Genomic DNA, 25,832 nt, shown 5'->3' with positions numbered 1-25,832 from the left:
CTGTGAAGTCCATTTGGTCCAGTGTGTCATTTAAAGTCTTTATTTCCTTGTTGATCTTTTGCTTAGATGATCTGTCCATTTTAGTCAGGGGGGTGTTAAAGTCCCCCACTATTATTGTATTGTTGTCAATGCGTTTCTTTGCTTTTGTCATTAATTGCCTTATATAATTGGCTGCTTCCATGTTAGGGCATAGATATTTACAATTGTTAGATCTTCTTGTTGGATAGACCCTTTAAGTCGGATATAGTGTCCTTCTTCATCTCTTATTACAGTCTTTGTTTTAAAATCTAATTTGTCTGATATAAGAACTGCCACCCCAGCTTTCTTTTGGTGTCCATTAGCATGGTAAATGGTTTTCCACCCCCTCACTTTCAATGTGGGGGTGTTTTTGGGTCTAAAATGAGTCTCTTGCAGACAGCATATCGATGGGTCTTGTTTTTTAATCCAATCTGATAGCCTGTGTCTTTTGATTGGGGCATTTAGCCCATTTACATTCAGGGTAACTACTGAAAGATATGAATTTAGTGCCATTGTATTGCCTGTAAGGTGACTGTTACTGTATATTGTCTGTGTTCCTTTCTGATCTATGCTGCTTTTAGGCTCTCTCTTTGCTTAGAGGACCCCTTTCAATATTTCTTGTAGGGCTGGTTTCGTGTTTGCGAATTCCTTTAGTTTTTGTTTGTCCTGGAAGCTTTTTATCTCTTCTTCTATTTTCAATGACAGCCTAGCTGGATATAGTATTCTTGGCTGCATATTTTTCTCGTTTAGTGCTCTGAACATATCATGCCAGTCCTCTCTGGCCTGCCAGGTCTCTGTGGATAGGTCTGTTGCCAATCTAATGTTTCTACCATTATAGGTTACATATCTCTTCTCCCAAGCTGCTTTCAAGATTTTCTCTTTGTCTCTGAGACTCGTAAGTTTTACTATTAGATGTCGGGGTGTTGACCTATTCTTATTGATTTTGAGAGGGGTTCTCTGTGCCTCCTGGATTTTGATGCCTGTTTCCTTCCCCACATTAGCGAAGTTCTCTGCTATCATTTGCTCCAATATACCTTCTGCCCCTCTCTCTCTTTCTTCTTCTTCTGGGATCCCAATTATTCTAATGTTGTTTCGTCTTATTGTATCACTTATCTCTTGAATTCTGCCCTCGTGATCCTGTATTTGTTTCTCTGTCTTTTTCTCAGTCTCTTTATTTTCCATCATTTGGTCTTCTATATCACTGTTTCTCTCTTCTGCCTCATTTATCCTAGCAGTTAGTGCCCCCATTTTTTATTGCACCTCATTAATAGCCTTTTTGATTTCGACTTGGTTAGATTTTAGTTCTTTTATTTCTCCAGAAATGGTTTCTCTAATAACTTCCACGCTTTTTTCAAGCCCAGCTTGTATATTTAAAGTCATGATTCTGAACTCTAGGTCTGACATCGCACTAATGTCCATATTGAGTAGGTCCCTGGCAGACGGTACTACCTCTTGTTCTTTTTGCTGAGGTGATTTCTTTCGTCTTGTCATTTTGTCCAGAGGAGAATAGATGAATGAGAGAACTAAATGCTAACAGGTTAACAACATCCCCAGCAAATATACTCTACACAAATCAGAAAAGACCTGAAACCAGGGGAAAAGAAAGGGAAACAAAGAAAAAAGAAAGAGAGAGGAAAAAAAGAAAATGAAAAAGATAAAAACAAACAAAAACAGAACAAAACAAAAAAAAAACAGAACATGATCAAATATGATCAGGCTGGTGCATAGATCAGTGCCACACACTAGAATTTGGGCGTATTTTGGTCTGTTAGAAGAAAGTGCCTCCTAAAATTTTAAAGGAAGAAAGACTTAAATATGTACAAAATAAGGGTTGATACAATGAAGGGATGGAATATGACTGTAAAGATGAAAATTATAAAAGATTTTATAAAAGGAATTGATAAGAAGTGTTTGAAAAAAGAAAGAAGATTTAAAAAAAAAGAAAAGAAAAAAAGGGAGAGAATGTGATCAGGCAGAAGACTAGAACAAAGCCCTATACTAGTGATTTAGGGTATATTTTGATCTGTTAGAAGAAACTGTATCTCAAAATTTTAAAGAGAGAACAACTTATATATATATGCCAAAAATAAGGGTAACTACTATGAAGGGATAAAATATGACTCTAAAAATGAAAAATAAAAAATGTTTTTTTTTAAAAAGGGATTGATAAGATGTTGGTTGAAAAAGGGAAAAAGAAAAATTCAAAAAAAGAAAAAAAACAGTTAAAAAAATTAACTTTGAAAAACTAATGAATCCTGGTAAAAAAGCCATGAATTCTATGTGCAGTATTCCCCTAGCGCTGGAGTTCTTCCGTTCTCCTTGATCGGTAAACTTGGTCTTGGCTTGTTGGCTGTTTGGGCTGACCTTCTGGGGGAGGGGCCTGTTGCCGTGGTTCCCAAACGTCTTTGCCGGAGGCGGAATTGCCCCGCCCTTGTCGGTCCGGGCTAAGCAAGCTGCTCGGGTTTGCTCTCAGGAGCTTTTGTTCCCTGCAAGCTCTCGGTACAGCTTTGGAGGACCAGGGTGAAAATGGTGGCCTCCAATCTCCGCCCGGAGGAGCTGAGAACTCGGGCCCCGCTCCTCAGTGCGCTCCCAGAGAAAAGCAATCACTCCCGTGTCCCCGGTCTCCGGCCGCACTCCGTGCTCACCCGGCCTGTGACTGAGCGTTTGTATCTCTGGCACCTGACCCCGTGTGGAGTCTCCAAACCCAGCAGATCCCTGCGGTGCGCTCCCGCGCCGCTCCTCCTGGGGGAGGAAGGGGAGTCTCCCCGGCTCTGCTGCTTGTTGGGTCCCTGCTGCAGGAGCAGTGCCCCGACTGGGCCGCGGATCACAGTTTATGGCAACCCCGAGCTGAGAGCCCGCGCCTCGGCTCCGTCTCTGCAGCCGGCTTCCCCGCTCCGATACCTGGGAGCTCTGCCGCACTCAGGCAGCCCCGGTCTTTCTGTGACCCCGAGGGTCCTGAGACCACACTGTCCTGCGAGGGTTCCACCCCCCGCTTAGCCACTGGAGCGATGTCCCTCCGCGGAGCCGACTTCTAAAAGGTCCGATTTTGTGCTCCGCGGCTCTAGCACTTGCCAGAAGCGGCCGACGGAGGCCCCCTCCCCCGCCGTCTATCCTCCCGAATATCGCCTCGGATTCACTTCTCCGCACGTCCTACCTTCCAGAAAGTGGTCGCTTCTCTGTTCAGAGAGTTGTTGCTATTCTTTTCTTCGATCTCCTGTTGAGTTCGTAGGTGTTCAGAATGGTTTGATCCCTATTCAGCTGAATTCCTGAGACCAGACGAAATCCAGGTCTCCTACTCCTCTGCCATCTTGCTCTGCCCCGCCAAGCTGTTTTGAGCTACGTTCGTTTATCCTTTACCAAGGCACAAAGTAATTCATACTAGACAATTCTTATTTACCATAAAAAGAGGACCAGGATAGCATAGTATAGCCTATGCCTTGAGAGGTTAGTATCCAGCTCTGCCAAGGACTAGCTGTGACCTTGGGCAAATTACTTAACCTCTGTGCTTCAATTTTTTATCTGTAAAATGACAGCAGTAATGGTACTTTCCCCATGGAGTTGTTATGGAATCAGAGTGTTTAGAACAGTGCCCTGCACTTAGTGGGGGTTGTATGGGCACATGAGATTTTATAAAGACTCTGAGCAGTAGGTTTATATTTTTGAAAAACTTACTGGTGAAAAGAATTACATTCTCTGTTTTCTTTTAGATTGCTCTCATTTCACATTTTGCAGCATTTGTCTCTGTTAAGGCAGAGAGACTCAGCAAATTTGTTACAAGTAAGAAAAGGAATGTTGTACTTTAAATTATATCCTGGCTCTGTGCCCCACTGGAAATAAAGTTTCCAAAGGAGCAACATTTTTTGTAATTTTAAACGCATTTAAAGGAAATCGCTTATGTGGGTGGAGCGTCCACAGACCCGTGATTTCCCGGGACAAGGCGGCAATTCTCCTACGCAGCCTGATTCTGTGAAGTCATAATTTTGGTAGGAGAACCAGGCTAAACTCTGGATTTAAGCTTCTCTCGGGCTTCCCAAGGGAATTCCTGAAGGACTAGGGCGCCTGGGTGGCTCAGTCGTTAAGCGTCTGCCTTCGGCTCAGGTCATGATCCCAGGGTCCTGGGATCGAGCCCTGCATTGGGCTCTCTGCTCCGAGGGGAGCCTGCTTCTCCCTCTGCCACTCCCTCTGCTTGTGTTCCCTCTCTCGCTCTCTCTCTGTCAAATAAATAAATAATCTTTAAAATCAATCAATCAATCAATCACGGTTGCTGAGATAGCTGGGGTCAGCTGAGGGGAGCGGAGGGACACCAAGTCCCCGTATCCATCTGTTTGCTGCGCATTCCTGCTGTGCTGCGAACCCGCCCGCAGCCCCTCTTCTCTGCAGAAGTCCATCCCGGGGAAGCAGGAGCCCTGGGTGGTGTTCGGAGACATTCTGAGGTGGCACCTGTCCTGATTGTCACCTTAGGCATATCTCCTTCACCTTGTGCAAAACCCAGTCCCTGGCTTTTCACCCAGTCCACTCACCATTTCCCATAAACCACAGGGATAATAGATCAGCAAAAGTGTGGTCCTGGACCACCAGGCAACGATGTTGCTTTTTGCGACTTAAGAGCCTGGGCTGCAGATTCAATAGACCAGGGTTGCATCTGGGCTCCTTCACTTACTAACCATGATGTTAGAATGTAAATTACAAGGTCACTGTGAAGGTTAAATGATATAGTGTGGGTGCAGTGATTAGCCCAGGGCCAGGCACACAGTAAGTGCTCTGAGAATCTGAGACATTATTGTTTTTATTCTCATTATTCCTGGACTGTTCTCCTGGAAATAATGGCAAAAGTCCAGGCTGTCAAGACAGGGTGGGACACCTGGGGAGCTTTGCAGTGGCCCATGGGGTACAAGACAGACACAGCAGGTCACAAGAGGTCATCGGCTCCACCATGACCCTTCTTGCTGGGGTCATGGGACAGGAGCCCAGCGCTCTGCTCCACACGCCTGCTCTGGGGCCAGGCCAGTGCTCATAGGGCCCCTGAGAACCCACATGTTCTCTGTCATGGGTTCATCCTTCAGAGCAAAACTTATGGTCACATCCATAATTCCAGTTCAGTTTCCCTAAGGGAGTTAGATCCACTTCTCTGGAGGTCCCCTTGGAGGAGACAGACCACACAGAGGGGTCTAGAACAATCCCATCCCTAATCTTTCGGGCTCCCCAAGCTCTGATTCCAATCCCCATTATCAATGAACAAAGCATCCCTGGGACGCCCTTGGATATACCTCCACCTCATGAGTCTCTTCCTGCTACCTGATCTCAACATAAGCTTTATTTTTCCTTCATCGGTATTAAGAAGTAAAGAACTCACCACAGAATAATTCTGCATTTCATCCTGAGCAGAGACTGGAGTGTATTTCCAGGGCCTGCAATCCCCTCCCCATTCTGTATTGTTTTCCTGGTTTCTCCCTGTTCTCCTCCTTGAGCGGTGAGGGGGCCTGGCCACGCGGCCTCCTGAGGCTCAAGGTAATCACGGAGCATCAGGCATTTTCCTCAGTGGTTTCCAGTGTCTTTCCCTGTGGCTCCCATGGCATTTGTTTGTGATTATAAGCATCATGGGCTATGAATACTGGAAAGAAAACACCAACGGGAAGGGCCCCACATAAGAGTCTGTAATTACAGAGAAACAGCAAGAAGGACCAAGGGTCTCTCCCCCTGATACCTAACAATGAAAGAGGGTGCCTGGGTGGGGTGGGCTCAGGAAGCCACTGTTGAGGGTCCATGAGCTCCTTTCTTTCAAACTAAACAGGCCTTTGTGCACCCTGTACCTTTTCTACCAAAATCTGACACTGTCACAATTTTAAGGCCATTACTCTTAGCATAGAAGTTGTTTAAAGAAACAAAGAAGGAAAAGCAAAAACTTAGATCACTTCTGCTTCCACCTGAAATATTGGGAACCCAGTGTCTAGAAGCCTGTAGTACGAGAAGCCTGTCTGAGCTGAATGCTGTGGATACTATAGACCATACGCCACCCTTGCTTTTATAAGATGATTTCTAAATGTGCAGTTAGTTTTTAGTTACTAAGCAATTTATCTACCTTTATTCCCAAAAGGCATGAGTGTATTTGGTGGCCCATCTCTCTCGCCCGCTCTGTCTAACCTGCGAGCAAGCCTCGTTCATTTGGACCCCCAAAACATCTCACAAAGCTCCCCCGGCCCCCATGGCTCCAATCTCTGCCCCGTCTTTCCTACTCTGCATGTTGCAGTAACATCAAGACCAGCAGGTGTTCTTGTCTCTGCTCTCTACTCCTTCCAACGCACACTCTCAGTCGTTGCTTGACTGTCATTGAGAAACCCAGATCCCATCCTGTCACTTTCCTGCAGGAGAGTGGTTTGTCATCACCTGGGAGCAAGGGTCCTTCAATCCAGCGGCAGGCTGTTCCTGGGCATACCCTCCTCCCATGCCCCATGTCTGCGGCAGCTGGGTCCCCTGCCTGTAAGGCTCTTCTCTGCCTGTAAGAACTGGCCAGTGCCATCTTTTCTAGAAGTTTCCCTATTTCCCAGGTGGGAAGACTCCTTCTCCATGCTCCCCTTACACCTGCCATCCCTCCATGCTGGTGCTGCCGATCGCACTGCACTGGGATGGATTCTGTGCTAGCCTCCTCCACCAGCCGCGGGCTCCTTCGTTCCATCAGCCCGGGGCCCCATAGGCAGCATATATTTGATCCATGCATGCTGCAGGAACAAGTGTCTGACTGGATAGAGCAGTTACTAAATATAAGTACAAAGAAAAAAAACAACCCATATAGTTTCTGTTTCCAAGAACATAAGATGGCTGAGATAGAAGGATACCAATGTGTCTACTTCACTGTGATGTTTTTGCTCTCCCTGCTGGTTATACAAACCCATTGCCTCCTTAACTCTTGCAGAGCAGCTGCGTTCTCTAACAACTTCTGCCCTGAATCTGGGCCAAGATCAAACACCCCTTGGCCCCTTTAAATCTGGCTGAGGTGGTCTAAATTTAAACCTGTCATTCCTTTTCTTTCCCTTCTGCTCCAAGATATATCCGTTCACATAAAACACTACAGGCAGGATCGCTTTAAGAAAGAGTTCAGCTCCTTAAGTGAATTGAAGTTTCTTTTCATTTAAGGGGGGTTAAGTTCATGTAAGGCCAACAAGTATTGTGGACTTTGATTGAACATTATTTGTAAATGAATTAACAAATTACAATTCATTTAACGTCAACAAGCTGGGCTTGTTGCTCTGTGGGCAGAACTATGATTATTCTTGATGTTGAACAAATTCTTCCTGGAAATATGAAGACTTGTTATTTCTCTTCCATGTTGATGTTTCTCTCTCTTTTTTTTTTTTTAAAGGATTTATTTATTTATTTGAGAGAGAGAGCAGAGAGAGAAAGAGAGCGAGCACGAGTGGGGAGGAGGGGCAGGGGGGAGGGAGAAGCAGAGTCTCTGTGTGCATTCCTGGTGGCAATGAGAGTGAGCTTTGGCAGAGAGCAAGTGAGGTAGTGAGGTATGAGCAGAAGTTGGCCCAAATCTGAGGACTGGGGGAAAGCACAAACTTGAGATTTAGTACCACTTTTGGGAAAGCAAAGGTAGGCTCTCATCTCGTGGGTTGGTGCACTGCAGGATTGAGAGAAGGCATATAAGCTTAAAAATTCTGCCACAGAAGGGAACAGGTGTATCTGTAGAAGGCCTAGTAGGGCTGATGGAAAAGAAAATATTTCTCTCTCAAAGTCAGTCAGGAAGACTGGAGAAGGCTGCTTTTACTTCAGATGTGAAGACATTAACATGAGACTTCAAGGAACGTGAAAAATCAAGGAAACATGGCATCAGTAAGGGATCACAACCATCTTCCTGTAACCCACCCCAAAGACATGGAGACCTACAATTTAGCAGATGAAGAATTCCAAATACCTGTTTAAAGGAAGATCAATGACCTACAAGAAAACACAGAAAGACAATTCAACAAAGTCAGGCAATCATTGCAAAAACAAAATGAGAAGACTGACAAAGACATAAAAATCATAAAAAGAACCAAACAGAAATTCTGGAGCTGCAGAACATAGTGAGGGAAATGAAAATGCAAAGAGAGCATCCACAGCAGAATGGATCATGCTGAAGAAAGAATCTGTGAAGTAGAATATAGGCCATAGAAGCTACACAGTCAGAGAACGAAGAAAAAGAATGAAAAAGGATGAAGAAGCCTACCTGACTATGGGATATCATCAAAAGAAGCAATCTGCAAATTATTGGAGTCCCAGAAGGAGAAGGGGTGGGGACAGGAAACTTATCTAAGAAATAATAGCTGAGAACTTCCCAAATCTGGTGAGAGATTTGGCCATCCAGGTTCATGAAGCTCATAAATCTGTAAATACAACTCAAAAAAATCTTCTCCAGGGCACATTATAAAACTCAAATATCAGAGATAAAGAGAAAATCTTAAAAGCAGCAAGAGGAAAGAGGCTTATTACTCACAAGGGCACCTCATAAAGCTATCAGTGAGTTTCTCAGCAGAAACCTTACAGGTAAGATTGTGGGATGATATATTCAAAATGCTGAACGAAAAAAATGTTGTCATCCAAGAAGATTTTATTTGGCAAAGTTGTGCTTTAGAAATGAAGGGGAGTCAAGGAGTTTCCCAGACAAACAAAAGCCAAGGGAGCTTGTTGCCACTAGACCTGCCTTATAAGAAATATTGAAAGGAGTTCGTCAAACCAAAATGAAAGGATGCGAATTGGTAACATGAAAATATACAACACACAGGCACAGGTAAGTATTTGGTCAAATTCAGAATCCTCTAATACTGTAATACGGTTATACGTTACCACTTAACTCTAGTATAAAGATTAAAGGACAAAAGGAAAATAGCTATAATAATTTGTTGATGATTACACAATATAAAAAGAAGCAAATTGTGACATCCAAAACATAAAGGGGTGGTTTTTGTATGCAAGCAAAATTAAATTATTATCAGCACAAAATAAATTAATATATCTATAAGACATTTTAAGTAAGCTTCATGGTAACCACAAAGCAAAAACCTACCATGGATACACAGAAAACAAAGATAACGCAATCAAAGCATACCAGGATGGAAAAGCATCAATTTGCGAAGGAAGACAACAAGAAAGGAAGAAAGGAACAACGAAGCGGCCAGAAAACAATGACTAAGATGGCATTGGTAGGTCCTTACCTATTAATAATTACTCTAAATATAATTGGACTAAACTCTCCAATCAAAAACAGAGAGTGGCAGGATGGGTAAAACAAGACCCAATATATGCAACCTGCGAAAGACTCACTTCAGCTATTTATTTTATTTTATTTTTAGTATTTTATCTATTTATCTGAGAGAGAGAGAGAACATGAGTGGGGAGAAGGGCAAAGGGCAAAGGGACAAGCAGACTCCTCACTGAGTGCAGAGCCTGACGTGGGGCTTGATCCCACAACCCCCAACATTATGACCTGAGCGAAAATCAAGAGTCAGACACTAAACTGACTGAGCCACCCAGGGGCCACTCTCACTTCAGCTTTAATAACAAATGGGCTCAAAGTCAAGGGATGGAAAAAGATATTTCATGCCAGTGAAAATCAAAGGAGAGCAGGGATGGCTGTGCACCTACTAGACAAAATGGACTTTAACTCGAAAGTTGGGACAAGAGACAAAGAAGGTCTATATATAATGAGAAGAGGTCAAGTCATCAAGAATATGTTAACAATCATAAATATATATATGCATCCAACATCAAAACACCTAAATATATTAAGCAAATACTAACAGATCTGAAGGGAGAAATAGACAACAAAGTGATAAAATAGGGGATTTCAGTACTCCACTTTCTTTTTTTTTAATTTAATTTTATTTTGTTATGTTAGTCACCATACACTACATCATTGTTTTTGATGTGGTGATCCACGATTCAGTGTTTTCATATAACACCCAGGGCTCCATGCAGTACGTGCCCTCTTTAATACCCATCACCAGGCCAACCCATCCCTCCACCCCCCTCCCCTCTAAAACCCTCAGATTGTTTCTCAGAGTCCATAGTCTCTCATGGTTCGTCTCTCCCTCCGATTTCCCCCTTCATTTTTCCCTTCCTTCTCCTAATGTCCTCCATGCTATTCCTTATGTTCCACAAGTAAGTGAAACCATATGATCATTGACTTTCTCTGCCTGACTTACTTCACTTAGCATCATCTCCTCCAGTCCCATCCATGTTGATGCAAAAGTTGGGTATTCATCCTTTCTGATGGCGGAGTAATATTCCATCGTATATATGCACCACATCTTCTTTATCCATTCGTCTGTTGAAGGGCATCTCGGCTCTTTCCACACTTTGGCTATTGCGGACATTGCTGTTATGAACATTGGGGCGCATATGGCCCTTCTTTTCACTACATCTGTGTCTTTGGGGTAAATACCTAGGAACTAGAGAACACTCATGAAAGAAATTGAAGAAGACACAAAAAGATGGAAAAACATTCCACGCTCATGGATGGGAAGAATAAACACTGTTAAAATGTCTATGCTACCCAGAGCAATCTTTACCTTCAACGCCATTTCGATCAAAATTCCAATGACTTTTTTCAAAGTGCTACAACAAACAATCCTAAAATTTGTATGGAATCAGAAAAGACTCCGAATTGCCAAGGAAATGTTGAAAAAGAAAAACAAAGCTGAGGGCATCACGTTGCCCGATTTCAAACTATATTACGAAGCAGTGATCACCCAGACAGCATGGTACTGGCACAAAAACAGACATATAGACCAACGGAACAGAATAGAGAACCCGGATATGGACCCTCAACTTAATGGTCAAATAATCTTCGACAAAGCAGGAAAAAATATGCAATGGGAAAAAGACAGTCTCTTCAATAAATGGTGCTGGGAAAATTGGATAGCCACATGCAGAAGAATGAAACTCGACCATTCTCTAACTCCATACACAAAGATAAACTCAAAATGGATGAAAGACCTCAGTGTGAGACAGGAATCCATCAAAATCCTCGAGGAGAACATAGGCAGTAACTTCTTTGACATCGGCCGCAGCAACTTCTTTCAAGATACATCTCCAAAGGCTAGTGAAACAAAAGCAAACATGAACTTTTGGGACTTCATCAAGATAAAAAGCTTCTGCACAGCAAAGGAAACAGTCAACAGTACTCCACTTTCAACACTGGATAGATCGTCCAGACAGAAAATAAAGAAGGAAATGCTGGGCTTGAACTATACTTTAGATCAAATGGCCCTAACAGACATATACAGAACATTCCATCCAATAGCAGAATGCACATTCTTCTCAACTATATACAGAATATTCTCAGGATAGATCATATATTAGGTTATAAGTCTAAGCAAATTTTCGAAGGCTGAAATCATACCAAGTCGCTTTTTCAACTACAACAATACAAAACTAGAAATCAATAAGAGGAGAAATACTGGAAAATCCACAAATATGTGGATATTAAACGACAGGCTCCTGAACAACCAATAGGTCAAAAAAGAAATCAAATGGGAAGTTTAAAAAATACCAAAACAAACACAAATGGAAACACAACGTACCAAAATTTATGGGATGCAGCAAAAGCAGTTCTAAGGGAGAATTTTAGTGATAAATGCCTACATTAAGAAAAAGGAGAGGGCACCTGGGTGGCTCAGTCGGTTAAGCGACTGCCTTTGGCTCACATCATGATCCTGGAGTCCCAGGATGGAGTCCCGCATCAGGCTTCTGCTCAGCAGGGAGTCTGCTTCTCCCTTGACCCTCCCCCCCTCTCATGCTCTCTCTCTCTCTCAGTCTCTCTCAAATAAATAGATAAAATCTGTAAAAAGTAAAAATAAAAGAAAAAAAGAAAAAGGAGAGATTCAAATAAACAACCAGACTTCACACCTCAAGGAACTAAAGAAAGAACCAATGAAGCCCGAAGTTAGAAGAAGGAGGGAAATAATAAAGATCAGATAAAAAAAAAAAATCAATGAAAGAGAGGCCAGAAAAACAATAGAGATCAATGAAGATAAGAGCTATATTTTTTGAAAAGATCAACGAAAATGACAAACATTTACCTAGACCTACCAAGAACAAATAGAGCAAGGACTCAAATAAATAAATACAATTATAAACCAAAGAAGGGATCTTACAACTGATAGTACAGAACTACAAACAATTTAAGAGATGACTATGAACAATTCTATGCCAGTAAATTGGACAACCTAGAAGAAATGGAAAAAAATTCCTGGAAACATAGAACCCAACGAGACTGAGCTCAGGATGTAGCCAGAGAGAGGCCAAAGGGCCAGCCTCCAAAACAGCAGACAGAGCGGAGATCTTCTTGCCCTTCCCAGGGACAGTGTTGTCCCCAGCACTTTTCTGGAAGAACTGGCTGGCAGAACAGGAAACATAAGATATGGGCAGGCCGTGGGAGCCAACAAGACAGTGCTTCTCAACATGAGGTCCCTGGATCCACAGCATCATGTGGAGACTTTCTAGACGCGCACACTCTGGCACCACCCAGCCCCGTTGATCCAGACTTTCCAGATGATTGTAGTGACAAATGTCTGAAAGCCACCAAACCAAGCCCGCACCTTGTGACAGGAGTTCTGACAGCCAGTGCCATTGGGCCCTGCGCAGCAGGGCAGAGCCAGGCCTCCCTTTCCAATGGTGGCCCATCAAGAAATGAAAAGTCGGCGATCCATTGTGGATTGTTCCTCCCGCCGTTGGATTGCCTGTAATTGGATGCAGGAAGTTCCTTTGGAAAAGCTTCTCAGATCGGATGTCCCTCTAGAATCGGAAGCCAACCTAAGTGTGTTGATAGCCAGGTAAAAAAGAGGAACTGCCTGTTCCGGTGCATCCGATTTACCTTCGTCTTTTCTGTTAGTTCTCCCCCGAGTTACCTCTGTGAAAGAAAGGTCAAGAGTTGCACTCTGTCCCCAGCTCTGAGGATATTCTTTGCTTCTGAGACGGGAGTTTTGCTTTTGCCTAATAATGCTAAGGTCAGTCATGGAGATTCAGACACCCTTTAAAAATAAATTAGTTTTTAGGTCTCCCTAATAAAACAATAGTCATTCTTTAAATATCTGTTGGTAAAAAAACCACAATACACTTTTAATACAAAAGATAAATTTTTTATTAGTGCCCAAAGTCATAAATCAGTAATGATATCATTCAAATGCATTGAGCTGTTTGTGCTAAAAAAAAAAAAAAAAAACACACACAACAAAAACTTGTATAGATTGAAATAACCCTTATACTTGGTATTTTCTTGATTATGGCAGCATCTACATTCATTCAAGATGCACACAAAGGGGATCTTTTCCTCAGTCTGGACAATGAGTCTGGAATTCCCTGCCATCAACTGTGCTTTGCTGGAAGCCAAGGTCCACGGGGCGGCTTGCTGCTTTATCCAGTCTTTTCCAATTATCAGGTAAATCACCTCCTCTGTGAGATCTCACTCTCCCAAGGGAAAGCGCTATTTACTGGGAAAAGGGGTTTATCATGGTTGCCATCTGTTAAGGGGCTGAATCGTGCCCCCCGCCTTCACACATTGAAGCCCTAACCCCTAGTAACTCAGGATGTGAGTGTATTTGGAGATAGCATCTTTCAAGAGGTGATTAAGTTAAAATGAAGTCACTGGAGTGGGCCCTAATCCAATCTGCCTGTGTCCTTATAAGAAGGGGTCGGGACCCAAACGCACAGAAGACCATGTGCAGACAAGGGAGAAGGCGGCTGTCTACAAGCCAGGGAGAGAGGCCGCAGAAGAAACCAAGTCTGTTGACGCCTTGATCTTGGACTTTCCAGCCTCTGGAATCACGAGAACATAAATGTCTGTGGTTTAAGCCACACAGCCTGGGGTACTTTGTCACGGCAGCCCAAGCAGACTAACCCCCATCCAATCTGATCCGTCCCTCGGGCCGTCTTCCTCCGGGAGAACCAGGGCTGTGGGCTTCTCGGTTTCCCTTTGTGCTCACTTATCCCCGGGTCTGATTTATGAGCCCTGTCTTTCTTGGTATTTAGAGCAGCTACTCCATGGCATCCTTTGCTGTTTGGATGAACGTGACCTGCCCCTTCCCCTACATGGTGAATAAAGATGCAGCAGGTTGGACCAGCAGCTCCTGGCACCCACTTCCTCTCAATCCCTGCTTGGGCCTTCCTCAGGCACCATATGTTGTTAGTTATGACTTATTTTGTGTGTGTGGTCCTTCGGTCTCCTGTTTGTCTTTGAATGTTTCTTATCTGAGCCCACAGGGTGGTATGTCCAGCTCTATGGTCTCCCAGCTCTCTTTAATCTTGTGGTATGAAATAAGGACATCCAGTACCATGAAAATGGAGTGCTGAGAATCTCTAATTGTGGTTTGTTGTGTATGTACGCACACCAGCACACACGTGCAAAGCCTTTTGGTTGAGTTATGATTTGTGGACATACCTGCCCCCATTCCATGACACGCTGAGTTTTTCTCAGATGGAGACCGACGTGTATTTCTCGCTGTAGCTCCAGGCCTAGCAGGATGCCTGGAATTTGTAGGTGCAAAATAATTCCTTTTTTTTTTGAAAGGATGGATGGGTGTATACTCATGAGGGAATGGAAGTTTATAGAAGGGAAACTATAATTTCTGAGAATTTAAACATTACCAAACTTTCCTACCCAAAGGGCGGGATTTATCTCTTTACACAAAACTTCATAAATAAACTAGATCATTTAAAGTCATTCTTTTTTAAAAAAAGATTTTGTTTATTTATTTATTTCAGAGAGAGAGCGAGAGCGTGAGCAGGGGCATGAGCAGAGGGGGAGGAGGCAGGAAGGGGAAAGACTCTCAAGTGGACTCTCGACTGAGCGTAGAGACCAATGCGGGACTTGATCCCATGACCCTGAGATCATGACCGGAGCCAAGAGTTGAACACATAACCAGCTGGGCCACCCAGGCACCCTATACAGTCATTCTTGGAGCAGGTTTACTCTATATGCTTTGATTTTGAATGCGACGTTGGTTTTGATTCTTCACCGGAGTCTCCTTTCACAGGGCCCAAACTATGGTAAAGATCAGATTCATATCCAGTAACCAGGATCAAACCCTGGGGCCACAACAGAAGAACAAGATAGTTTGTGACTCCTTTCATGCTAAATAGGAATGAGGTTTATTCTGTGGCTGGAGGAGAGGAGAGGAGAGGAAGTTTGGGACCAGGAGCCTGAGTGGAGGTGGTGCGGGCAGCAGGAGGAAGGCTCTGGAGTGTTTTAGGCAGATGTCGCAGGCTGAAGCTAGGGGTCATGAGGAGCTGCTTCTCGAGTCCTGGGGCCCTGGTGATGCTGTTTGGGGGGCACAGATGACACAATCCCCCAAAGACTTAGGGGAGTCCCCTTCCTTCCCTTCCAGGGGGCAAAGGGCACATGACCTGGGAGCACGAGGTGGCCGGTGGCCACGGTGAAGATGCTGTCCTGCATTTACCGGACAGGCCTAACGGGAGGGAGTTCATCCATGGTCCACGTGGGTCCAGCCACCACAGGGCAAGGCTGGGAGGCTGGGCAGAGGCACGATCAGGTCCTGATGCCCCCAGCCCTGGTTCTCACTTTTTTTTTTTTTTCAATTCCAGAAACACCTACCACATTGTGAGTACACAGCTGGTATTCAGGAACTGTTTGTTAACTGAGTGAATGGCTTAGAAAACAGGATGAGTTTCCAAGGAGAGAGCCCGTGGAGGAAGTACGCAGTACATTTCCTTCCAGCCCCGCACAGCTGCCCATGGGACAGATACCTCTGCTATTTGCAGACGATGCGACCTTATGTCCTTCTATTGTAGTGTCCACACGCTTGGTGAAGATCCTAACTGGTTGATTTCGGAGACAGGATCTCTAAGAACTGTCAACTCAGCTTAGGTTAGAAGTCCATTTAGAATTCTGTGCCCGACCTCACGTGATGTGATGAGCACTGGGTATTATACGCAACTGATAAATTATTGAACACTACATCTGAAACTAGTGATGAACTACATGTTGGCTAATTGAATTAAAAACAAAAAAGAATTCTGTGCCCAACCTGAATCCCGGGAACATGTCTTTTTCTTGCACGTAGGGGGCACTCAAAGTTTGTTCAATAAATATAAGTAAATGAAGAGAAAATAATAAAAAGAAAAACCCTCTGATTTGAGTAAAAGAATGGATGTGTATTATTTGCACACCTGTCACGTGCATAGCTGGGTTGAACTATTTTATGTGTAGGACCCACGGGAAGGGAACAACGGTGCCCTATTGCCACCAAGCTCTTGGCTCTGGCAGGTGGAGAAGGCGCTCCATTGTCCCATCTTCCTGGATGGCTCTCTATTGCCCTCTGGTGGCCGACCTGTGCACTGCTATCGGTATCTCGGAGGCTCAGGTGAGGTTAGATTTGAACAGAGTGGGCTGTAAAACCTTGAAGGGCCCGCAGCGGTTTTTGATTCCGGCATTTCTCCAGCGGAAGTGTCGCGACAGATTCTGAAAAGCCTCGGCATTCTCTACAAGACCAGAACTTTGTTTGAATTTCGGGGATAGTCTAAAATATAAGCGTACTCTGGGTTCTGTGGATGACTACTTTCTAATCACCCACTGTCCTGCAGTCCTGTTTTCTCATTTACGTTTGTGTTTGTGGTCAGGCTGGTGCAGAGTGTTACTACTTCACCTGCCAGGGGAGGCGCGGGGAGGCTCGGGCTCCCTATCCCCACACAGGAGCTGCAGGTGGAGAACTGCCCGCAGCACTCCACGGTGTAAGCCAGCCCCGCGCTGAGTCTGCGCACCCGGAGGTGAGGGGCAGGGGACTCTCAGAAACGTGACTTTCTCTCTCACACTGGTTTTGCCAACCGAGTTCTACGACTTGTTGTTATTGCTTACTAAAAGAAATGTTTTTGGAATGTGCTTTGGTGATACTTAAGAGCCAGCTACAAGCCTAGATGGTATTGACACCTTATTTTATACTTGTGTATATTTGTGTTATTACAGCAAAAAGGAAGTAATCCCATGATGGAGGTCAAATTGGCCCTTACCAAGTGGTCCAAATGCTGTGCATTTTGAGATGATGCAACCGAGGCTCAGGTGAGTGAGGGCGCTTCCGCAGCATGGGGAGGGGGTGCAGGGGTGGTTGGTGGTGGACCTAGAAGTGCTGGCAAGAGATCAGGCTTTCAGATGCTCGCCCCCCATGTTCTCCCCACTGTGCCGCCGGAGTCATCTGTATTTAAACACATCTATTTTGATAGGGCTTACTCTGTGGTCTGTTCCTCTTTGTCAGGGGAGATCTGATCTATAATCATTTAAAAATAATACACATTGGGCTACGTTACTCCTTTCCATGGCGATTCAAGTCCGAATGTATTTTGCACTATTCATAGCATTTTGCCTAGCACCATAAAACATGTAACATGAGATTCTTGTCCAAGCACAGTTTATAATTAAATCTGGAGGAAAGACATAGATGCGTTCTTTAAATAATTGATAACGTAGCAGAGTAAAGTGGGAAGTGAGTACTACGCAGTCACCTTCTGTCCCACCTGCAGTGTGTCTCTTAACGTTTTTTTGCATCTTTGCACCCAGCGGTAACCTTTCCGTAAAGTCTCCCAGAAAATGGAGAATGAAACCCAGTCTCCTTGGTGCCTTGGGTGCATCTGTCCATGCCCTGGGGCCTCCACTCCTGTCTTCCAGAAGTGGCCCGGGAGCATTCCTCAGGTCTGCCTGCGGGCCGGCCTCCAGGAGGAGCTCGGCCTCTGATGAACACACTGCTTATGCGGTCATGGCGTGTGCGGAGCTCCTTGGGAAGAGTCCGGGTCCCTGCAGTTGGAGGGCCCCTGCCATGAGCAGGGCTCTGCCACTACTCGGTCCTCTGTGCCGAGCTAGGAAGGCAGTGAGCTCCTCCTGGGGCCGGCCAGTGACCCTTGTCCCCAGGGGGGCTGCACATGCCCAAAGCACCTACTGCCACAACAGTGTGTGTGTGTGTGTGTGTGTGTGTGTGTGTGTGTGTGTGTGTGTGCGCGCGTGCACGTGGAGATGTTCGTTCACGGGACCTGTGGCCGGCTTCCAGGCAGAGCTTGGGTTTTTCAGGCCTTGAGTGATGCTTCCTCTGGGGACCCCCAGCGTCATGACGGGGCTGTTCCTGACTCAGTGTGGACCCTCCAAGATGATGCGACTCCAATCAAAATCCCCAAACACCGGCAGGTGGTGTTTCCTAATTCTGGGCTAATCAGCTACAAATCCAGTGAGTGTCTTTTGAAAGCATGGCCTTATATCTCTGGGGCCTACAGATACAGGCCCTGTATCCATAACATAAGGAAGTGTGTCCGCAAGGGGAAAGAGTTAGTGAAGACTGGGACAATCCCCATCCCTTTCATGTGCAAATTATCCGTTTATTCCAAACAAGTGCATTTTATTATTTCTCACCACTCTCTAGAAGCCTTAGGTCAGCTGGGCCTGGGTTGACAGTTGGATGATGTCATCCCTTGTCCTCCAGCTGGCCTGGACTCCTTCAAAAAGCACCTGTCACATTTGCTGGTCTCCTATCGGCCAGGGCATGTCACATGACCAAGCTGCTCTGGCAGGATTTCGAGTCTGGGTGGGCGGCAGGCAGAAGGGTTATATGGTCCCCAAGACCCAGTGTCAGAGTTGGATAAACCCAACCGAGGCGGGCAGTGGGCCCTGCATGGTGTGGGTGGGAAGGTGAATCTGCAAACCCGATGATCAGAGAGGCGAGGGAGGGTCTGCAGCCCTGAGCAAGTGGCCCAGAGCTCGAGGTGTCTGGGATGGGACAGTGGGCTGAAGTGGAGCTTGGGGGGCCACAAGGAGGTGAGGTGGCAGATGAGGCCACCAACCACAGTAATTTGCCATTATTGCGGAAAGGGTGTTTCCACAGTATTATTACTTTTAGTCAGGCTCACATTCTTGCTCAGGCGACCAGACATTTTACTTATAAAATTTCAGGTTTACCGGAAAGTTGTACAATTCTGTTCTTGGCATTTTTTGGTGCAAATGACACAGCAGAATGGAAAATATGTGGATGAATTTGTGTGTGTGTGTGTGTGTGTGTGTGTGTGTGTGTGTGTGTGGATGAATTGATATCATAGTCTAGGATGATTTGTTTCATCTTCTTTCAATTTCCGATGCCTGTTGACATTTCTGTGGGAGTTATCTTTCTTCTCCCAATTATATCGTCAAAGGAAAAACACATTTAAAAATTTGTAGCTCGGGCGGTTTGTAACTTCAACTTTTCAGATGAAATTTGGCACGAGGATTCTGGCACCGTTGTGAGCTGAAGCTGCTGGAGATCTATTTATTATGGCTTGCAGCCACTGCAGCAGAAGTGGAATTTTGTTTGAGGTCGTAAAGAAAAATGGCTTGAGGATTTATGGAAGTACAAATTGCTCGGGTATTAAGTGTAATCAGGGCTCCAGGTGGTGAGGGGCGCGAGGGGGTAGCTTTATTATGCTCCCTGCTCCAAAACGACACAAACCTCCTTGAAATGGTCCCGCCCTCCCCCCCTCCCCATTCCCTGCTCCTTCCACCCTCTTGATTCCTCTTCCTTCCTTCTGCCAGGCTTTGCCCTCCAAGAGGAAGCAGCCATTCCTGCGCCCTTGCAAGTTCCGTCCCTAAACTGAATGGCATATTGACAAGACATGCCTTGCGGTTCAGTTGGGATGGGAAACGATGTGGGCCAGTTTTCCAGAGGGGCTGGCAGGGTTTCCTTGGGAGACAGAAAATACAAGGAATTTTTAACTAGAGTTTCTAATACAATCTTTTTCTTGTCTGTCTTCCCCCCTTGCCCGAGTCTCTGGCATGTATTTTAGGGCTGGTACAGAGGGAGGCAGAGTCCAAGTCATTTCCTCCTGCGTAAAAAGTTCCTGCTTGGGAGAGACTGAGAGAGGAGAGGAGGGGAGAGAGAACTCAAGGGGGAGCTCAGAGGGAGAGAGGGGGAGAAGATGCAACAGAGAGGTAAGGAAGTGATAACATTTTGTGGCCCAGCATGGTGGTTTACATGTGGAGGTAGGATTATATAATTTGGGGGAGAGATCTGCAAGGCATCGACTCAACCCAGCCCACAAAGGTGTTAGTACAGGGATATTCATTGCAGCATTGTTTATAATAGTCAAATGTGGGAAATAACTTGCATATTCAGTAATAAGGCAGTTGTTAAAAATTGTGGTGGGGCTGGATGCGGGACTTGATCTCACGACCCTGAGATCATGACCTGAGTGGAAATCAGGAGTCGGACACCTAACCGGCTGAGCCACCCAGGCGCCCCTAAATTTAAAAAGTACCTTGCAAAAATTTACAAAACAATATGTCTAGTATGATCCTTTATTTTGGTGCAAAAAAATATATATAGTTATATATATGTACCTATGCGTGGAAAAAATCAGGAAGACATTTGTCAAAATGTTAACTTTTTTCCCCCTAAGTGGTAGGATTTAAGGGAACGCTCACTCTTCCTGTATATGCATGTATATATGTAAAGAAATACATATTTCCTTTCTGTAGTGGCTGACACTTTAAAATAATGAACGTGAAAGATTTTGGGATCAGAAAATCATTAAAGGTGTTGTCATTTTTAAAATAAAATCTATCTTGTGTAGCTTCAATAAGGTTAAGTTTTCTGGGAAACTTAATTCTAAGTTGATAATTAGAACTCTTTCCAGTGTACTTTTCCCCCTTTCTGTATCGTAAACTTAAATAGGTAGTTTTCTTTCTTTCTTTCTTTTTTTGAGATTTATTTATTTATTAGAGAGAGAGAGAGGGAGAAAGAGAGAGTGGGGGGAGGGACAGAGGGAGGGGCAGAATCCTAAGCAGACTTTGTGCAGAGCACGGAGCACAGAGCCTGATGGAGGGCTCGATCCTAGGACCCTGAGATCTTGACTGGAGGTGAAACTGAGAGTTGGACGCTCAACCCACTGCACCACCCAGGTGCCCCTCATAGGTGGTTTTCTAAAGCGATGGTTCTCAAACCTCAGCATGCACCAGAATCACCTGGGGCTGTGAGCTTGCAGTGGTCTGGGCCACCCACAGAGCCGCAGCAGCCTGAGAACTTGCATTTCCAACAACCCCCCCGGGACCGCTGCTTGTGGTCCAGAATCACACCTCCCACGTTTTGAGAACGGTTCCTCTAAATAAGGGGAAAACGTCTCCAAAGTTAGAAGTTATGATCTCTTTTCCAACTTTTCCAGAATAAGTGCTTCTTTAAAATATTGTATACAAAATAGAGTAAAAGAATTCCTGAATTTTTATGAGACCATTTTTTCCCCATAAATTATGTAACGTATCTGTGTGAATAAATATCATGGACATTACTACCTCCAAGCACCTGTCAGTTGAATCTGAATTCTTTCCTGTGTCCCAGTGGAAGCCCGCTAATGTTCTGAAATGACAATCACTGTCGTTGTGCTATTTTTGCAGCTCTACTTAATAAAGTCTTGGCCTGAAGCCATTGCTCAAAGAGTCACACTCCTGCTGATGTTACACGTTAAAGAATCTCAGTGGACGGGAGGTGTGCACACCTTTGTTGGAAGTTTTTAAAAAACATTTTCCTGTCCTGGTTCTGTTTGTGTTACAGCTACAGCCACTGTGTGGCAGGCACCAGCGTCCCCTCCCCGCCGGGGTTGTCCTCGCCGGTCGAGTCAGTGGGGGGCGCTCTACTGGCCAGTGCCTAGGCTCTGCTCAGAGCCCCCCCGCCCTGGGCCCATTCTCACCATGTCTGTGTGCTTCCCCAACCTTTTTAAAGGACTGCCCTTGGGAGTCCTGGGGAACAGGACTTAGCCCCAGCACCCAGGGCTCCCTTGGCAACAACCCTGAGGTGTCGTTTACCAGGATCAGGCTGCAGCTACCCTCGGTGGGGCTTTGGCCTGAGAGTGAGCCTTTGCTGGGCACCGCCTGCCCCGCCCCCTCCCCGCTTCTTGCCTTCCTTGCTTCCTAGTTGACCCTGGGAGCACTGCTTTCATAATCAACACATCACTTGCACATGAATCATTATAGGGTCCACTTTTGGGGAATTCTGACTTAAGACATGGGTCCCATGTATGGTGAAAGCCCCCAGACATGCCTAAGTGTATGTGACCCACACAGGATTATTGTCAACAATACAAGGGTATCGTTGGACCCTCTGCGAGCACGTGTGGAGATACAAGGCACAGCTGATGTCCTGGAGGGATCAACTTCTTGCTTGAGAGATGGAAACAACTAGAACAAAATTTAATAATACGCCAGAGCTGGATGTTGAGACATATTAGTGGATGTTTTCATCTTTAGGGCGTTCTTTGCCCCCCTCTCCTCCCCCCACGGAGTGCTGGAGCAGCCAGATGGTCCTTCTGTCCTAAGTGTGACACAGAAGCCCAGGAAAACCCGCCAGGACGAAGGATGGTGTGGTCAGGGACATGAGTTGTCTCAGTTGGGACTCGTGTGGAACAGATGAAAAGAGGGTCTCATGGCACCTTCCCAAAGGCCCTGTACCCTCTAAACGTCCTGCCTTTACATGCAGCTCCAGGGAAAAGAGAGGGAGACCCTGACCAAGGTTGCGTGAGATTGCGTGAGTTTCTCCTCACCACGGCAGGACGAGGCGTCAAAAGAGAAATCCAGTTGTGGTACAGAAAGCAGGAGCTGAGGTCCATACCCCCTGCAAACACGGGGCGCGGGCCAGACCGGTGCTGCAGGAGGTGGCCCCGTGACAGGGAGCATATGCAACTCTCCTGGGTTCAGGGAGGCTCTGCAATGCAGGTGTTTTCTTGCATAAAGTCTCTAGTATCTTAGACCTTCAGGGAAGTTAAAGAGTCGGTGAAACCAATAAATAAGAAAAACCCTACACAAAATCCCACACTCATTTTATGCTTTGCTTTGACTTGCTCTACTTTTAAGCTTGCCCAAGGCCAAGTAATCCCCAGTTCAAGGCTGGTTAGAACTAATCAGAAGAGTTTTGTTTAACCAAGCAGAGGGAGGTCAGCCCTTTTAAAGCAAAACATTCAAAGGATTGAATTTTTATGCGCATAGATGTAGATGCATCAGATTTACTGAATCCCTCATAAAGCCTTGAGCTGAGCTGAGGCAGCCCCTTGACCTCTTCCAGGTAAGCAAGGGTGGGAGACCCGTTTGCCGGGCTAGTCACCCCTCCTCTTTCCTTCATGGTAACTTTTGGAATGAGAAATGGGTATGTCAGACCCTTTTCCTTAAGGGACTTCTGTTATCAATTTATTTAACTATTTGTCATATGGGGAGAATGATATTTGCCTTTCAAATTATTAAGGCAATAGAAAAGAAATGAATCCTTTTAAAGACTTTGGATTGCATAGAATATCACCTGAGAAAACCAATGCTTTTATGATTGATAACGTTGAGGATGACATTCACAATGATAACGTTGATAAGGGGCTGGGAGTAGTCAGGGTTTAGGGAGAGAAGCAGGACCGCTAGGGAGAGAGTAGGGTTCGCTGTCTACCCACCAATTATTCGTAGCAACACTCCAACACTCCTGAGCGGTTTGTATGTGATGAATAAAGTATCTCTACATTCAGTCAAGCCTTCTTTTTAAAGTTCTAAATAAAGATTTGTAGTTTTCCACCTGTAGGCCTCATTAAAGTTATTCTAAGATAATTTATGACTTGATTGCTTTATAAATGGAATCTTTTATATTTTGATTGGTAATCGATTATTGCTGGTATATATGGGAAAACCATAAATCTGTATTTATCATATATTCTTATATTCATCACTTTACTTAATTATATTCATCACTTTTATATATTTACTTTACTTAATTATATATCATCACTTTTTAAATTGTTAGGTTGCTGTTCATTTACTTTCTTCTTCTTTGGTTTTTCTTTTTCATCATGATAGCATAGAAGGCTTTGGCTTGATTGCTCAGTACAGATTTGAGCTTTGTAAATTTTGAGGTTTTGGTTATACCAAAAATTTCTGGAAAGCACCCACAAATTGTGGGAAAACTCTGTTACGGGCTATGGATTCAAAGGTGAAGAAAATGCTCTTCTCGTCCTTAGGAATTCATACCAGTAGTCTGAAAGACTGGATTATTTGCACTTTACTGAAATGATGTGTGTCCTGTGTGTATTTGGAACAACATGCCTTCAGGAAACTTCGCCGGACTCAGCAGCCCTGGCTGCTTCAATGGTGGCTTGGGAAGTAGGTAAAAACAACCTTTAGAGCACTTGACCATTCTGCTCTTACTTCCACTTGACATTTGGAATATTTTCCTTAAATTCCATTTCTCTCTCTTTCAAGGACCAATGACTGAGTGCACCGTGATTCATGGTTATTGGCATTCCTGGCTGTCTGATGGCTTCTACATCTCTAGTGAAGTTCTTGACTATACATTTTAGCCAAATGATACCTGACTACAATGCTATTTCCTCTACTTTGGTTCTAGGTACTTCAGTTCCTTTGGAAACCAAAGCGGATTTTAAAAACTCCCTGTTTTTGTGTCACCTGACTCTGCAAGTACTGGTATATTACCTGCTACATGAAGAAGCCAAAAACTGTCACACTAAGTGTGAGTGTCTCAGCTCTGGGTAAATGACAGAACCTCTGTCCTTGACTTCTCATGCACATTAGTGATTATAATTTCAGAAGCATCAGATTAATATCTCCAATAGCAGCTCTTATTAGCCAGATTGTGAAAACATTCTTTCTTTTGGATTTATTTTATTTTATTTTATTTATTTATTTTTTAAAGATTTTATTTATTTATTTGACAGAGACACAGCGAGAGAGGGAACACAAGCAGGAGGAGTGGGAGAGGGAGAAGCAGTCTTCCCGCGGAGCAGGGAGCCCGATGCGGGGCTCGATCCCAGGACCCTGGGACCATGACCTGAGCCGAAGGCAGACACTTAACCACTGAGCCACTCAGGTGCCCCATCTTTTGGATTTATTTTAGAAATAAAAGCATACCTTTATTCTGCAAGATCTGAGAAAATGATTTTGGGACAACATGAGCATTTGTGATTAAAAACCAGTCCTGAGGCTTCCACGATGGCTTCTGATCATTAAAATCCCCACAAGAGTCCATGTTTCTACATGGAAGTATGTGCTCCTTCCCATCTAAGAAACAGAACTCCCTGTGTTAGTCAAAGTAAGATCCTTGCTTTAGCAAACAGCCCCAATGATTTATGGTAATAAGATGTCTTTCTTGCTCATATCAGAGTGTAATGCAGGTTGGGGTGGGGGGTGTTCTGGGCCCTGGGGTCCTATCAGGTCAGCCATCTCCAAGGGTCTCAGAATCCCCTGCTGGATTCACTCCATCCTCCAGCTGACCACCAGAGAGAGAGTGTGGGGCATCCTGTGTGATGTTGTAGGGGCCAACACTTGAGGTCACGCCTGTCGCTCTGATCTATTCTCTGCTGGCCAGAACACAGTCACTTTGCCCCACTTAAATAACTGCAAGGGGTCTGAGAAATACAGGGCATGACACAAAACTAGGTGTGTGAGTTTCCGATCACTTCTGTAACCGTGACCCCAGTCTTGTGCCTTGAAACAACACAAACTTACTATCTTTCCGTCCTGGGGGTCAGAAGTCCAAAATAGGTCTCACAGAGCCAACTTCAAGGTGTTGGTAAGGGCGCGTCCCTCCTGGCAGCTCAAGGGGAGAATCAGTTCCTTGCCTTTTTCAGCTTCTAGAGGCTGCCCGGTCCCTGGTTTGTGGTCACCTCGCTCTGACCTCGGCTTCCATGGTCGCATCTTCTTCTCCGACTCTCCTGCTGCTGCCCTCTTCCACCCTTTAGAGACCTTGTGATTACACTGAGCCCGACCAGATGATGCAGAGTAATGTCCCCCTCCCAGGATCTTCAATGACATCTGCGAGGCCTCTTGCCTGCTA

General features: G+C 44.9%; 1 long non-coding RNA gene across 1 annotated transcript; it reads left to right on the top strand.

The window, feature by feature from the left end:
- The first annotated feature begins 13,307 nt into the window (after positions 1 to 13,307).
- LOC113927621 lies at positions 13,308 to 24,114 on the top strand. The gene is made up of 3 exons (XR_003521683.1): positions 13,308 to 13,438; positions 16,979 to 17,071; positions 24,001 to 24,114. It is a non-coding gene; the product is annotated as an uncharacterized LOC113927621 (long non-coding RNA).
- The last annotated feature ends 1,718 nt before the right edge of the window (positions 24,115 to 25,832 follow it).

The sequence above is a fragment of the Zalophus californianus genome, chromosome 7, assembly GCF_009762305.2.
Source record: "Zalophus californianus isolate mZalCal1 chromosome 7, mZalCal1.pri.v2, whole genome shotgun sequence".
Taxonomy (NCBI): Eukaryota; Metazoa; Chordata; class Mammalia; order Carnivora; family Otariidae; genus Zalophus; species Zalophus californianus.
The sequence above is the reverse complement of the archived record's forward strand: the minus strand, read 5'-3'. Positions and strand labels throughout refer to the sequence as shown.